Source organism: Scyliorhinus canicula, chromosome 14 (genome assembly GCF_902713615.1).
Source record: "Scyliorhinus canicula chromosome 14, sScyCan1.1, whole genome shotgun sequence".
In the NCBI taxonomy this organism is placed as follows: Eukaryota; Metazoa; Chordata; class Chondrichthyes; order Carcharhiniformes; family Scyliorhinidae; genus Scyliorhinus; species Scyliorhinus canicula.
In genome coordinates this window covers 96,466,548-96,480,579 of record NC_052159.1, presented here as the reverse complement: position 1 = coordinate 96,480,579, position 14,032 = coordinate 96,466,548, and the positions used below count along the sequence as shown (strand labels likewise).

The following is a 14,032-nucleotide window of genomic DNA, read 5'->3' as shown; positions in this document are numbered from 1 at the left end:
CCGAATGACCTCCTTCTGCACTGTAGATTCTATAATTCTATCTCGTCCGTTGTTTTTATTGCGTCACAAAGCATTTTTGTGTATTGATGTCAGCGTGACACGTTTCTAAAAGTGTTCTTTATGCTTAATGATATTTCAGACATATTTGTTGTTTGGTTTGTTTAAAATTAATGTATGGATAGCCTCTATGATGGCATGGATCACTAGGGTTGTAATCCATGAAAGACTTGTATATGGATTCCTAAGTGTAATGAGATGGCAAGAAAATTCTAAGACCTTATTTGTGTACAGGAAAAATAACTTTAACTGTTCAAATCATGAAATGGAATCTCCCAGTTTTAATTGTTTAATTTTTGCTGTAAAAAGAGACCTGTTGAAACTTTTTGTCTTTCACTTATCAGAACATGAACAGGCATGAGAATGCCAAATTTCAAAGGAGTCAACAATTTATACTGCATGAGAAAAAATTGCTGACTGGTCGGCAAGTTGTATCTGGTCGATGTATTGCCATGGTCTAAGGTCAATGTGAAACGGAACAATCTCTCCCCTGCCCGCTCACTTTTGTTTAATTCAAAAATGGTGCAATGCCAGGACACGTCCCTTTTTCCTGCAGAGGACAGGTCCCTGAGTGTGATTACATGTAGCTTCTAGCAAATGTACGTGAGCCACATTGCCAGCCCAAGGGTGGAATTTTACAGCCCCATTGTGGCAGGGAAAGGCCAGAGAATGCAGCAAGCTGTAAAGTCCATTAACTTTGCAGGACTGGAAGATCCCTGCAGGAGGGGCAGGAAAATTCCACCCAAACTGATCATCTTAAATTGGTGTTCGTGTAATCTTCGCACATTTGGGATTGTTCAACACGTGTGTTCAATTTCAGAATCACATCTAACATTAAACATTATGCTCTGGGTCTTGGAAGCTCAGGCTGTTTGAGTATAGTGAATATTCAGCCTATTGCAAATTTGAATCACAATACACTCTAAATGGTGAAAATACACTAAAGTGTCCAAAGATTGAGTTTTTTAATGAAAAGATAACTAAGTCTTGCACTTTCCAATCTAAAAAATCTCAAATTCCATTATTTTGAATAATGCACTTTTGTGTCTTTAGTACCCTTCAATAAAAATTGGACAATTTTGCCTTGTAATGATTTGAACTCTGTACTAAACCCCAGAGTATAAACATTCTTGTTGGCGAATAATCTTATTGACAAAATGGACAATTGCTAATTTAGAATGCAAACTACCAAAATGTATTTGTCAATAAAATTCATCCTTGACATTCCACAAGTTGAAGCATAACATGGTCTTTTCTGTAGATCCCAGGACTTCTGGAGTCTTCTATTCTTGGTCCCTAGGACCTAATCTTTTGAGTCTTGAAGATTCAACCTTAGTCAATTTACAAATATCTCTTTGCAGCATCGATTTGACAGCCACTTGTTGAATATTTTCTCTTTCTCTCTCCCCCAGTCTACAATTTCTGCTGAGTGGTGAAGGCAGCTTTCACTTTCTAGTCCGAATACCGATTTCTAATATTAATCTAACACTGATACCTTGCACTTCTTCCTTATCCTTATTTCCGGATTCAACAATCCCTAATCGTACTTCTGGACTTCTTCCTTTCCTTATTTCCGGATTCAACAATCCCTAATCTTACTTCTGGATTCTTTTGGAAATCCATAGCATGTGGTTTTTGGCTGCAAACCCTACAGCTATATTTACCTCTGGTTTTCTTGGGGTAACATCCCAAACCTTTCCTGTCAACTGACACAGCTACTGACTCCTAACTCACTCTTGACAAGAGCCCCTTTTAGTCTGTCCTGAGACAGTGCTACCCCCTGGTGAATGCAAAGACCCCAGTTTTTTAATGCCGGTTTTCCAACTTTGCAACATTCAGCTCCAGTGTGAAGCACCTGTGTAAGTACAACTAATAACTTTTCCCAAATATTTGTAACTGCTGACCAATTGAAAGTGAGCTCATTACGTCCCTACGACCTAATCTCAATTTATGCCCTATGTTGGTAATTGTTGACCAATGGACAAAGTATTTGCAGCTTCCCTCCACAAAAAACTTCCACACTATCTTTTTATCCAATTGGTATCCCAGTTTTTTGTTTGCTGCTAATGCTGGACTCACTGGAGTTTGAATGTAATATGTCCCAATTACAGCCTCTGTTTACTTCTGTGTATTTTTTCTCCTTAAAGCCAGTACAGCATTTTATACTTAAAGAGGTGCCAATTAACGACTTCTTAACAACAGTCCAACAATATGCACAAATTAAGACTTTCTAACATTACAGTACAATTTAATAACTCCAAACTCATTAATTACACAATGTGTCAATGAAGTGAAGTCTAACAAACTGAAGCTCTACACTAGATACTCACTCAGGTTTGACTTTGTCAATCACCTGTAAGCAGTCCCTTGCATTTACTGTTATGCCCAGTATGTAGACATGCAGTGTGTACATGTGTTCTCTTGATCTCACAATTAAATGTGCTGTCGTGACTCAAGAGGCCAAATGGCCTACTCCTGCTCTGTATTAACCACATAGTTAGTTCAGCTGAGATCCTATGCTGTGCTTAATGGGGAGTGGCCATTCCAATTTTACGTCCAGTCTCCTAGCTGGCAAACCTCATTATCTCAAACTAATATGATGAAAAACACAATTCTGTTCAGACACTTCTGTTCAGGCCTGGAATTTCTTGGAAGGTGGAAATGGAAGGTGGCTAATTAAATCAACGTGCACTCTGATCCTTATGTTGATAACTTGCACCAAAAGTCCAGAAAGTCAACTGAATACACAGCAGCCAGTCTACTGATGGCTTACTTTGAAAGCAACAAGTTGCATTTATCATTGGAAACCCAACCGCATGGCAATGTAGAAGCTCAGAACTGGCACCAAAGTTCGAAACAAGGCTTGTAATGGAAGGTAACAGACATGAAGGTTTTGTATTTGACCTGAAATTACTGCACACTTTATTTTAGTAGAAATTCTGGAAATCACTGTGAGAAGAAGTAATATCTAGTGTTTTCATATCATTTACACAGACAATATCACGAGAAGAACCGAGAAGGAGAACCTTGAACCTCGGGCAAAGACCTGTGGGTTCTCCATAGTAAGTTCAATGCGGCTGAAAGCAACAGCTGGAATCCGAGAGAGGCAAAGATCCTGATTGGGTCACTTGACTGATAGCTGAGTAGCTAGCAATGGCCCTGTTAGCCACCTCACTGTTGCTACATGTTGGTGACCAGTGCCAAAAAGAGTACAATGACCTATCCAAGGCAGGGTATTTAAAATACTTCCACTGATGTTAGAAATGGTTTTATTTCTTCTAATTCTTTTCGGAGTAACTATTGATGTAAAATTGACAGAGCCATCCGAAGTTAGCAATTTAAATTGCTCCCAGCGCAGTGTAGTTGTCCAGGGGAAGTTAGCAATTCCGGACAATTGCCGCATAAAGCCTTTCTTGGGAACCTCCGAGAGGGATTCCCCAGCACATCTTTGGGCTAACCTCCAAATCTGACGCTGGAGAGCCAGGAAGTTACAAGCCATTATGTAGAAGTTACAACACAGACAGAGGCCATTCAGCTCATTGACTATGATGTGTTTATGCTGTATACAAGCCTCCTTCCACTCCATCTCATGGAATATGATCAGTCTGTTCTTTTATTTCTTTCTTGCTCCTTATCTAACTTCCCTGTTTGTGCATCTGTTATTCGTCTCAATTATTCCATGTGGTAACAAATTCCACATTCAAGCTTTTCTTGTCTTAATAGTTGCATATTGCAGTATATTTAAACAGTAAATGGAAGATTGGTCTCCTCATTTAAGAAAGGATTTACTTGCGATTGAAGGTGGTACAGCGAAGGTTCACAAATTGGTCCCTGGTTGTCCTACGATGAGAGGTTTGAGGTTGAGTAAATTGGGCTTACTTTCTCTGGAGTTTAGAAGACTGAGAGGCAATCTCATTGAAACCTACAAAATTCTGAAGGGGCTTGATAGAGTCAGTGCTCAAAGATTGTTTTTACAGGTCAGAGAATGTTGAGCACTCTCAGGATAAGGGGCTGATCATTTATGCCTGAGATGAGGAGAAATTACTTCACTCCAATGGGTTGTGAATCTTTGGAAGTCTACCCTAGAGGGTTGTGAATGCTCCATCGTTGAATACATTGAAGGTTGGGATAGACAGATTTTTTGGTGTCTCAGGAAATCAAGGGATATGGGGAGTGGTTGGGAAAATGTAGTTGATGCCCAAGATCATATTGAACCACGTCAATATTTGATGCACAATCAATGGACACGAAATGTAGATGAAGTCCGAACGAAAGGCTTTAATTAGCAAGAAGTGAGCCTGGCAGCAGACGTACAGGAGAATGGCTGGCTGCCGGGGAACACCGGTTCTTATATCCCGCCTCGTAGGCGGAGCTACCTTCCTCTTAGCCAGTCCGGCTAAGAGGCACACAATACCTGGGCCAATGGACAGCGAGACATCTGCACCAATGGCAGCTCACACTCTCAGGTACCGTAATAACCCTAGTTATACTACCACATTATTGAATGTTGAAGCTAGCTGGACTGGCCATGTGATTTACTCCTGCTCCTACTTCTTGTGTTCTTGAAGATACATAATGTCTTTTAAATATGGGAATTTTAGAGAGGTCATTGGTAGCTGCTTTCAGGTTAAAATGTACTTGTTTATTCAGGTTGGTACCCAGTGTTCACAAACTCTTGCTGCCAATCTCTGTTGCTACGGGAACAATGTTTTCATAAAGAAGCAGCGAAACCCTTAAGCATGCTGGCATTTCAACACCTGCAACTCGCACACCAGGGCAATGTTCTGCGCACCTCACCTGTATCCCTTTTCTCTCCACAAGGCAAAGTGCTGCATAACATGCGCAAAAGCCATCTTCCTCAAAGCACTAACAACACATGAGGAGATGATCCTCTGCCTCGAAGGCTGCGATGTTACCTTCCTTGTGGGGCCTGTTGAGATTGCCGTTGTCACACGGTGAATTAAAAAGGCCTTTGGTTTGTCCCTTGGAGTGCAGGCTGCCTCAGGACACTATGATTCAAGTGGAGGAAAGGAGGGACCAGTGCTTACTTTCTCACTCAACAGCTAAGAGAGTTGCCTCATTGTTGACTCCCAGCCCGCTAGTCATGGCTCCCATGAAGGCAGTGGTGACTGAGGAAGTCTGTGAGTGGGACGACAGCGGTTGGCAAAGAAGGATGTTACAGGAGCATCATAACTACTTTGGTACTCTGGGGTCACTTATGTCAGCTTACTGCTGCGGTCTAACAGGAAACCGCTGTGTTCCACTGCAATTTTGTGGAATTACAACACAAGATGAATAGACCTATGGTTTGGAGTATGCTCAGAGTGTTGGCGCTGTGTCCTCCTATGGTGGAGGCCTAATAACCAACCTGTGGCTAATAGACATACGTTGGACTTCCGGTTGCGGTGATGCGGAGCTAAGCCGCACGTTTGGTAGCTCCCGCTATTTTTGGACTTTCAGGCTCTTTTAAGGGCCCGCAGCGGTGCTGGTTGAACTTTTCCCCGGGTGGGAACACATCCACTGTGCTTATCTGCCGGTGGATGGACTGGACCAGGAGCGGAGCGGTCAAAAAATCGGCTGTGGAGCAGAGAAAGTTGTGAGGCAGGAAAAACAAGATGGCGGCGGGCGGGGAACCGGCAGCGTGGCAGCAGTGGGCGCAGGAGCAGCAGGAGCTGCTCCATCGCTGCTTCAGAGAGCTGAAGGCTGAGATCCTGGAACCGTTTAAGGCCTCGCTGGACAAGCTCATGGCGACTCAGGCGGCTCAGGGTGCGGAGACCCGAGAGCTATGGCAGAAGGCTCGGAGAGCGAGGACGAACTCCTGGGCCTGGCAGTGAAGGTGGAGTCGCACGCGGCGCTTCACAAGAAATGGCTGGCAAGGATGGAGGAGATGGAGAACCACTCCCGTCGGAAGAACCTGCAGATTCTGGGCCTCCCGGAGGTGCTGAAAGGTTCGGATTTGGGGGCCAACGTGGCTGTGATGCTGAACTCGTTAATGGGCGCGGGGTTGTTCCAAGAACCCCTGGAGCTGGAGGGGGCCCATCGAGTGCTGTTGAGGAAGCCCAGGCCCAACGAGCCGCCTAGGGCGGTGCCGGTCCGTTTTCACCGCTTCGTTGACCGTGAGTGTGTGCTGAGATGGGCGAAGAAGGAAAGGAGCAGCAAGTGGGAGAATGCAGAGATCAGGATCTATCAGGACTGGAGCGCGGAGGTGGCGAAGAGAAGGGCTGGTTTCAATCGGGCGAAGGGTGTGGTTCACCGAAAGGGGGTGAAGTTTGGCCTTCTACAGCCGTCTCGCCTCTGGGTCACTTACAAGGACCGCCAGCTCTACTTTGATTCTCTGGAGGAGGCCTGGGCCTTTGTCCAGGCAGAGAAGTTGGACTCGAACTGAGGACTGGGGGGCTGGGGAATGATGTACATAGTCCGGAGGCTCTATCCTCCTTGATATCCTTTCATTTTTATTGGCTGTGTTTGATGTTGCCTTTTTGCTGTTCTGCTTTATCGCTTTTTAGGACTGTTATTTATTTATTTGGTTGCTTTTTAGTTTTTTCACTGGTGGACGGCTGGGGAGCCGTTCGCAGTCCCGCTGGGTCAGGTGCCAGTCTTTTTCCCACGTGTTGCGTCGGGCGGGCGGGGTTTGGGATGGAAGCGCGGGTTTTCTTCCCGCGCTGGAGGAGGAGGGGGCGGGGCCGGCACTGGGAGGGGGGATTGGTGGTTGTGTTGCATCGGGGGGGGGGGGTCGTTGGGATGGCGGGAGCAGCCGGGGTCAGCAGGAGTCGGCTGACTTACGGAAGTACAATGGAAGGGGTTACGCAGCTAGGGGGGGCCCTAGATTGGGGGGGAGAAGTAGTGGGGGGGGCACCGGGTTGCTGCTGCAGGGGCCGTAAGGGAACTGCTGGTGAAGGGGGGGGGGGGGGGGGGGGGGGGGGGGTCTGCCACCATGGGGAACATGCCTGGGGGGGGGGTTCTGCGGGCACATGGTGAGCCGAGGGAGAGCTATGGCTGACCGGCGCAGAGGGAGGGGGAAGACCCTCCAGATTTGGCTGGTCACATGAAACGTGAGGGGGCTGAATGGACCGGTGAAGCGGTCCTGGGTCTTGGCGCACCTGAAGGGGCTGGGAGCGGATGTGGCTATGCTCCAGAAGACGCACCTTAAGGTGGCGGATCAGGTGAGGCTGAGAAGAGGCTGTGTTGGGCAGGTGTTTCCCTCGGGGCTGGATGCGAAGAATCGGGGGTGGCGATTTTAGTTGGCAAGAGCTTGTCGTTTGTTGCGTCGAGTGTGGTGGCGGACAGTGGAGGTAGATACGTAATGGTGAGTGGTAGACTTCAGGGGGAGCGGGTGGTTCTGGTTAATGTGTACGGCCCCAACTGGGACGATGCGGGCTTCTTGCGGCAAATGTTGAGCCGGATCCCGGACCTGGAGCTGGGCCTGGACCTTGATCTTGGGAGGGGACTTTAATACGGTGTTGGACCCGGCTCTGGATCGTTTGAAGTCTAGGACGGGCAAGAGGCCGGCGGCGGCCTCGGTGCTGAGGGGGTTCATGGATCAGATGGGAGGGGTAGACCCTTGGAGGTTTTTGAAGCCCGGGGGTGGGGGTAGGGAGTTCTCCTTTTTCTCCCATGTCCACAAGGCTTATTCCCAGATTGACTTTTTTGTTCTCAGCAGGGCGCTAATCCCGAGAGTGGTGGGGGCGGAGTATTCGGCGATAGCCATATCTGACCATGCACCGCAGTCGGTGGACCTGGAGCTGGGGGAGGGGAAGGATCAGCGCCCGCTGTGGAGGTTAGACGTGGAGCTTCTGGCAGAGGAGGAAGTATGTGGGAAGCGCTGAAGGCGGTGGTTCGAGGGGAGCTGATATCCATTCGGGCGCACAGGGAGAGGGGCGAGAGGGTTGAGAGGGAGAGGTTGGTGGAAGAAATGGTAAGGGTAGACAGGAGGTATGCAGATGCCCTGGAAGAGGGGCTTTTGAGGAAGCGTCGCAGTCTCCAAGCGGAGTTCGATATACTGACCACCCGGAAGGCGGAGGGGCAGTGGAGGAGGGCGCAGGGGGCGGTATATGAGTACGGGGAGAAGGCAAGTCTGATGCTGGCCCACCAGCTCCGGAAGCGGGAGAGATAGGGGGAGTCACAGATGCAGGAGGGAACTTGGTGCGGGGTGGCAGGGACATTAATGGGGTGTTCAGATCCTTTTACGAGGGGCTGTACCGGGCGGTGCCCCCTAGGGAGGTGGGCAGGATGGACCGCTTTCTGGATAAGCTGGAGTTCCCAGGAGTAGAGGATGAGCGGGTGGAGGGTCTGGGGGCCCCAATCGAGTTGGAGGAGCTGATGGAGGCGCTGGGGAGCAGGAGCATGCAGACAGGGAAAGCACCGGGACCTGACGGGTTCCCGGTGAAGTTTTATAAGAAGTTTTCAGATCTGCTGGGCCCGCTGCTTGTGAGGACCCTGAATGAGGCGAGGGAGAGGGGGGGGCCTCTGCTGCCAACGATGTCTGGAGCAATAATCTCACTGATCCTGAAGCGGGATAAGGACCCTCTCCAGTGTGGGTCTTACAGGCCCATTTCGCTCCTCAACGTGGACGCAAAGTTGTTGGCTGAGATACTGTCCAGAAGGGTGGAAGATGTGGTCCCGATGGTTATCCATGAGGACCAAACGGGGTTTGTGAAGGGGAGGCAGCCGAATGTCAATGTACGGCGGCTTCTTAATGTTATGATGATGGCGTCGGCGGCTGAGGAGGCGGAAATAGTAGTATCGATGGATGCGGAGAAAGCTTTTGACAGGGTGGAGTGGAGCTACCTGTGGGAAGTGCTGAGGAGGTTTGGGTTTGGTGAGGGATTCATTAGCTGGGTGAGGCTGCTGTATAGCTCCCCGGTAGCGAGTGTGGTGATGAATGGGAGGAGGTCGGCGAACATTCGGCTTTCCCGGGGGACGAGGCTGCTCTTCGTGTTAGCGATTGAGCCCTTGGCCGTGGCGCTGAGGGACTCGAAGAACTGGAGGGGGATTCCGCCACCTTAATGGGGGGGGGGGGGGGGGAGGAGGAGCACCGGTTGTCGCTGTACGCAGATGATTTACTGTTGTACATCGCGGATCCGGCCGGGAGAGAGAGGGGGGGGGGGGGGGGGGGGGTGGTGGTGCCAGAGGTGTTGAAGATACTTGGGGAGTTTCGGGATTTTTCGTGCTATAAGCTCAACGTGGTGAAGAGTGAGCTGTTTGTGCTGCACCTGGGGGACCAGGAGAGGGAGATAGGAAAGCTCCCATTGAAGAGGGCGGAGAGGAGCTTTAGATATCTTGGGGTCCAGATAGCTAGGAGCTGGGAGGGGCCCTGCATAGGCTAAACTTTTCGAGGCTAGTGGAACAGATGGAGGAGGAGTTCAGGAGTTGGGATGCGCTGCCACTCTCTTTGGCGGGTAGGGTGTAGTCAGTTACGATGACGGTGCTCCTGAGGTTTTTGTTTCTTTTCCAGTGCCTCCCCATATTGATTCCGAAGGCTTTCTTTAAGAAGGTCAATAAGAGTGTTCTGGGGTTCGTGTGGGCGCGGAGTGAGGAGGGTACTCCTGGAGCGAGGCAGGGAGGTAGGCGGCTTGGCGTTGCCCAACTTGTGTGGGTATTACTGGGCTGCGAAAGTGGCAATGATTCGTAGGTGGGTGATGGAGGGGTCTGTTAAGGGGGTTTGTTACGGTGTTTTTGCTATTTTCTTCTTGTTTGTATTATTAATTTATTGCTTTGTTTTGGGGGGGGGGGTCTTCTTTCTGTTTATTTCTACACCTTGTTTACTTTATTGTTGGGAGAAAATTTGTTGTTAAAAAATTTGAATAAAAATTATTTTAAAAAAAATAGACATACGTAGAAAAGTTCTAGAGGTTTATTCCCTATTGTCCGACCAGTGTTTGTCAAACTACGTGATGATCAAAAATACAATCCTGAGTGCATACAAGCTAGTACCAGAAGCATACCACCAAAATTTCCAACCTTCCCAGAAATGGCCCAAGTAAACATACAGCGAGTGCCAAAGGGTTAAGCAACTTTCTTTCAACCGATGGATATAGGTGCTTAAGATAGATCCCATCTATGAAAACATTAGAGGTGTGAATTGTCTTGTTATGATCTTGGCGTAGCATAAACTGCTTCCTTGATGTTCACTCTGACAAAGGAAGGTTCAGACGTGGAGATAACGTCAACATGTTTATTAAACTATTTACAATTCTCCTACTTGGATTCGACTCTACTGTTAATCCTTCTATAGCTACTCAGACTGACGAACCAGTCTGCTACAATCCACGTGGTGGGTGTGATGTTGAATCAACCCTGTGTCTGTACTCACTGAGTGTCTCCACTGGAAAGAGGAAGATCATGTGTGCTGTGTCCTTTATATATGGGTTGGTGTAATGCCCTCCTGTGGTAGTGTCACCTCTGTGTGTATCGTGAATGCCCATTGGTCGTGTCCTATCTTACTGACCTATTGGTTGAGTGTCTGTGTGTCATGTCTCTGGTGCTCCCTCTAGTGTCTAGCTAGTCTACATGTACTTACATGAACCCCTTGTGTGTCTAGTGATGCATATCAACATATGAATCACCTCAAGCAGTTCAAAAACTTGCATCCCCTTCCCATAAAATCTCATATTGAGGAACAAAGAGTCGTCAAAGCAAACTAGCAACTGCCATAGCAGACAAATATGAATTAGCACAAACCCCTATCTCAAAGTGAACTTGAATCTGGTAACATTTATAGGCTAAGGAGAGATAAGGATGTAAGCAAAGTACAGATATGCTCAAGAGAAAAGGAAGTAGGGAGAGAAAAAACAGAAGAGTCTCCAACTTTTGAAAGAAGGAACCAAGATGGTAAAGTGTTAGGGGCATACCCGATACGTTTTCAGTGTGGAAAATAGAAACACACAATGGTAAATTATTGGCAATCCAAAAGACCAATGGGGGGCACTACTAGACAGGTCTGTAGCCATGAAGATGCTATGCCTACGTTCCTATATACCCATCAGAACTTTTTTTAGAGAAAGGGAAAATGACTGCTTCTATACTCCAGGCAGAAATCAAAGAAATAACTAATTCTTGAAGGTCCTCTTAGTTAAAATTTACTGAAAGGGTAAGTTGATTATTGGTATTGTGACAGATGGAGTTATTCTGAGTTTACCAGTGCAGCGTGCTGACCTATTGCTGGACAATGACTTTGTGGGGTGTCAGGTACTGTGCCCAGAAGGTCCACAGAGACTGGGGAAGCTGAGGGGAACAAGCAAAATTCTACACAGCTGCAGAGGGCTAAGGAATTCCCTAAACTCCACAATGTCAGTAAAGATTAAGCGGGTCAAAGGAAAGCCAATAGAATTTAAAGAGGCAGAGAAAGAGACAAAGGATAGCAAAGATGCTGGCTGAAAGCAGCAGATTGAAGGGAATACAGCAGAGGTAGGCTTGGCAGAAACCTTCTTTAAGGATTTAAATAAGGACAAGGAAAGTTTGCAAGCCGGCAAGAACAAATTGAGGGAGATGCCTCACCTAGTTGAAGTGCCACAGTGGAGTGCAGCGGAAACTGAACAACCACATGGGAGCAGTGTCCCAGAAGACTTGGGGGCAGATCTGGGGAAACCCCATCTCTGAAATAAGGGAAAAATGAAAGATAATTTATATGCCCAGAGGGAAACAGCACTTCCGAAAAGCACAAGGAAATAAAAGTGAAATCAGTGTGGATTTGCCCTCTGAAGAATAAAATTGTTAGGTGATAAATCCAAAGATAATTGAACCCAGCAGTCTAGATTCAGAACCCACGAAAGACAAAGTGCTTAAGTGGAGCCCAGATGCCTTACAGGGGCTAAAGGACAGTTTATCACCCAACACCAGCTAGAGATACAAATGATCAATGTCCCAGAACTAGAACTATTAAACCCATGGGTTGTGGAAACAGGAATTAAAGGGTTAAAGAATTTACAGGCAGTGCAGCAATAACAAACATTTGCACGTTTGAATCTTTGGAACAGAAAAGTTGTCTCATCAGTAGTCTGTGCAACTTGATCCCCTCCAAGCCTCGAGCTGAATTTGAGTTTCCACTTGGCTCAAAGCTCACCTATGACCACAGATCTGTTGGCATTAAAATTCCCAAAGCATGAAGAACAGATGCCAATGAAAATTCAAACCTGCTAGACACCACACAACTTGGATTTAACAATGGAAAAAAGGATGGATGGCACCAGGTTTTCTAAACAAAATTCTCCCTGGGGTCAGACCCCCTAAAAAATAGATTTAATTATAATTGTGCCTCATCCAAAAAGGGTGATGAGAAACGCAAACTTTGGGTGGGATTATTGGTCCCTGCCTGCCCGGCGACCAGCAATTCCCGCCCGTGTCAATGGACCTTTACATGGTCCATGTCCCATCTGTGGCGATCTTGTGGTGGGTGCAGCTGAAGAATCAACCATTTATGGATGGATGCCCGAATGAATGTATGTCTATTTTCCTTATTTCTGAATGAATATTGTAATGAGATGCCTTCGACATTTAATTTCTCTGGCCCCCAGCCTCCTGCACCCAACCTACCTCTTAGGGGATCATTGAGCCCTCCTCACCCCACATCTGAAGGGCAAGGCACTCTCGGGCCAGATCTCTGACATGGGCAACCTGGCACCCATGCGGTATTGTGTGAAGCAAATAATGGCATGATGGGAAAAGTAGTCAAGTTTTCTTGGTACAAGTGAATTTAAACTGATTTCATATAACCTAAGGCACAGAATACACAGAGACAGCATGTCCTGGGAACTGGGTGACTCTGAGAGTCTAGATAAGGCTTGAAACTAGAAGTAGTCTTAATACATAACAAGCTGAACAACTATTTCTTCCTGTTCCTAAACAACTTCTTCCCTTTCTTAAAACAAAGACAAGATAATGATATGAAACTCAAGTCCCCTAAAGGTCAGCAAGGTGACGCCATTGTAACGATTATTACTTATGTTTTACTTTCGATCAAATTCCTAACCAAGCTGTATTCATGTTATCTTGATCCTATAATGTATAAGAATCGCCTTCTTTTCTGTAATATCGCAGACTTGGGACAGACTCAGCAGTTTGTAATTGACTGCTTTCCGACTCCAAGTATCAGCCATTTACTGCGAGCAGTCAGTTCTAATTAGTGAATAAAGTTCAGTTTTGCTTACCTAATGAATGCTGTTTGAATTTCTCTATCACAGTCAAGACGCGGGGAAAATATAAAATACAACACCCAGACCGTTGGTACTGCCAGCCTGCATGCTGGGCTGGAGAATCCCAGCAACTGTACCATGCCGCCCCGATGCCGGCACGCGATTCTCCGCGAAGCAGAGAATTGGCTCCGGTGCGTTTGGTGCGGCGCCGGTCGTGGGCCGCTCTACACGGCTGGGCCACCGATTCTCCGGCCCGGATGGGCCGAGCAGTCGCTCTAAAAAGTCAGAGACCCGCCGACGCCGTCCACACCTGGTTGCAGCCAGCGGGAACTCTGCGCGCAGGGTCAGGGGGCTACGATGGGGCCTGGCCCGCGATCGGGGCCCACCAATCGGTGGGCCGGCCTTTCGTTCCCCGGGCCTATTTTCTTACGCGCCGGCCCCTGAACTCCCGTGCCATGTTGCGTCATGGCCGGCACGTTGAGGGAGGCCACCGCGCCTGCACGGGTTGGCGCGGCGCAGAGTTCGCACCGGGATGGGAGGCTGGAGCAGCGTGACCCGCTCCAGCACCATGCTGGACCCCTGTAGGGGCTAGAATCGGTACTCCCAGCGGCCCGTTCACACCGTTGTGAAATGTGACGGCGTGGACACTCTGAATGGGAGAAACCCACCCATAGCCTTAACAACCAGGATCCATCTTGTTTGTCCTGCTAAGGCATTGGTAGTCAGTTGAGTGGCAAGAAAAAAGACATTATGATAGCCTCCCACCTCTAGAATTAACATGCAGCATCCTTTGATGGGCATCACAAGAAATTTGCACACACAGCATACGGAATCCCTCCCTGCTG

General features: G+C 47.8%; 1 protein-coding gene across 9 annotated transcripts in view; it reads left to right on the top strand.

The window, feature by feature from the left end:
- The window catches only part of khk (ketohexokinase), a 90,318-nt gene that overhangs the window by 17,008 nt on the left and 59,278 nt on the right, over positions 1 to 14,032 (top strand). The window lies entirely within an intron of this gene.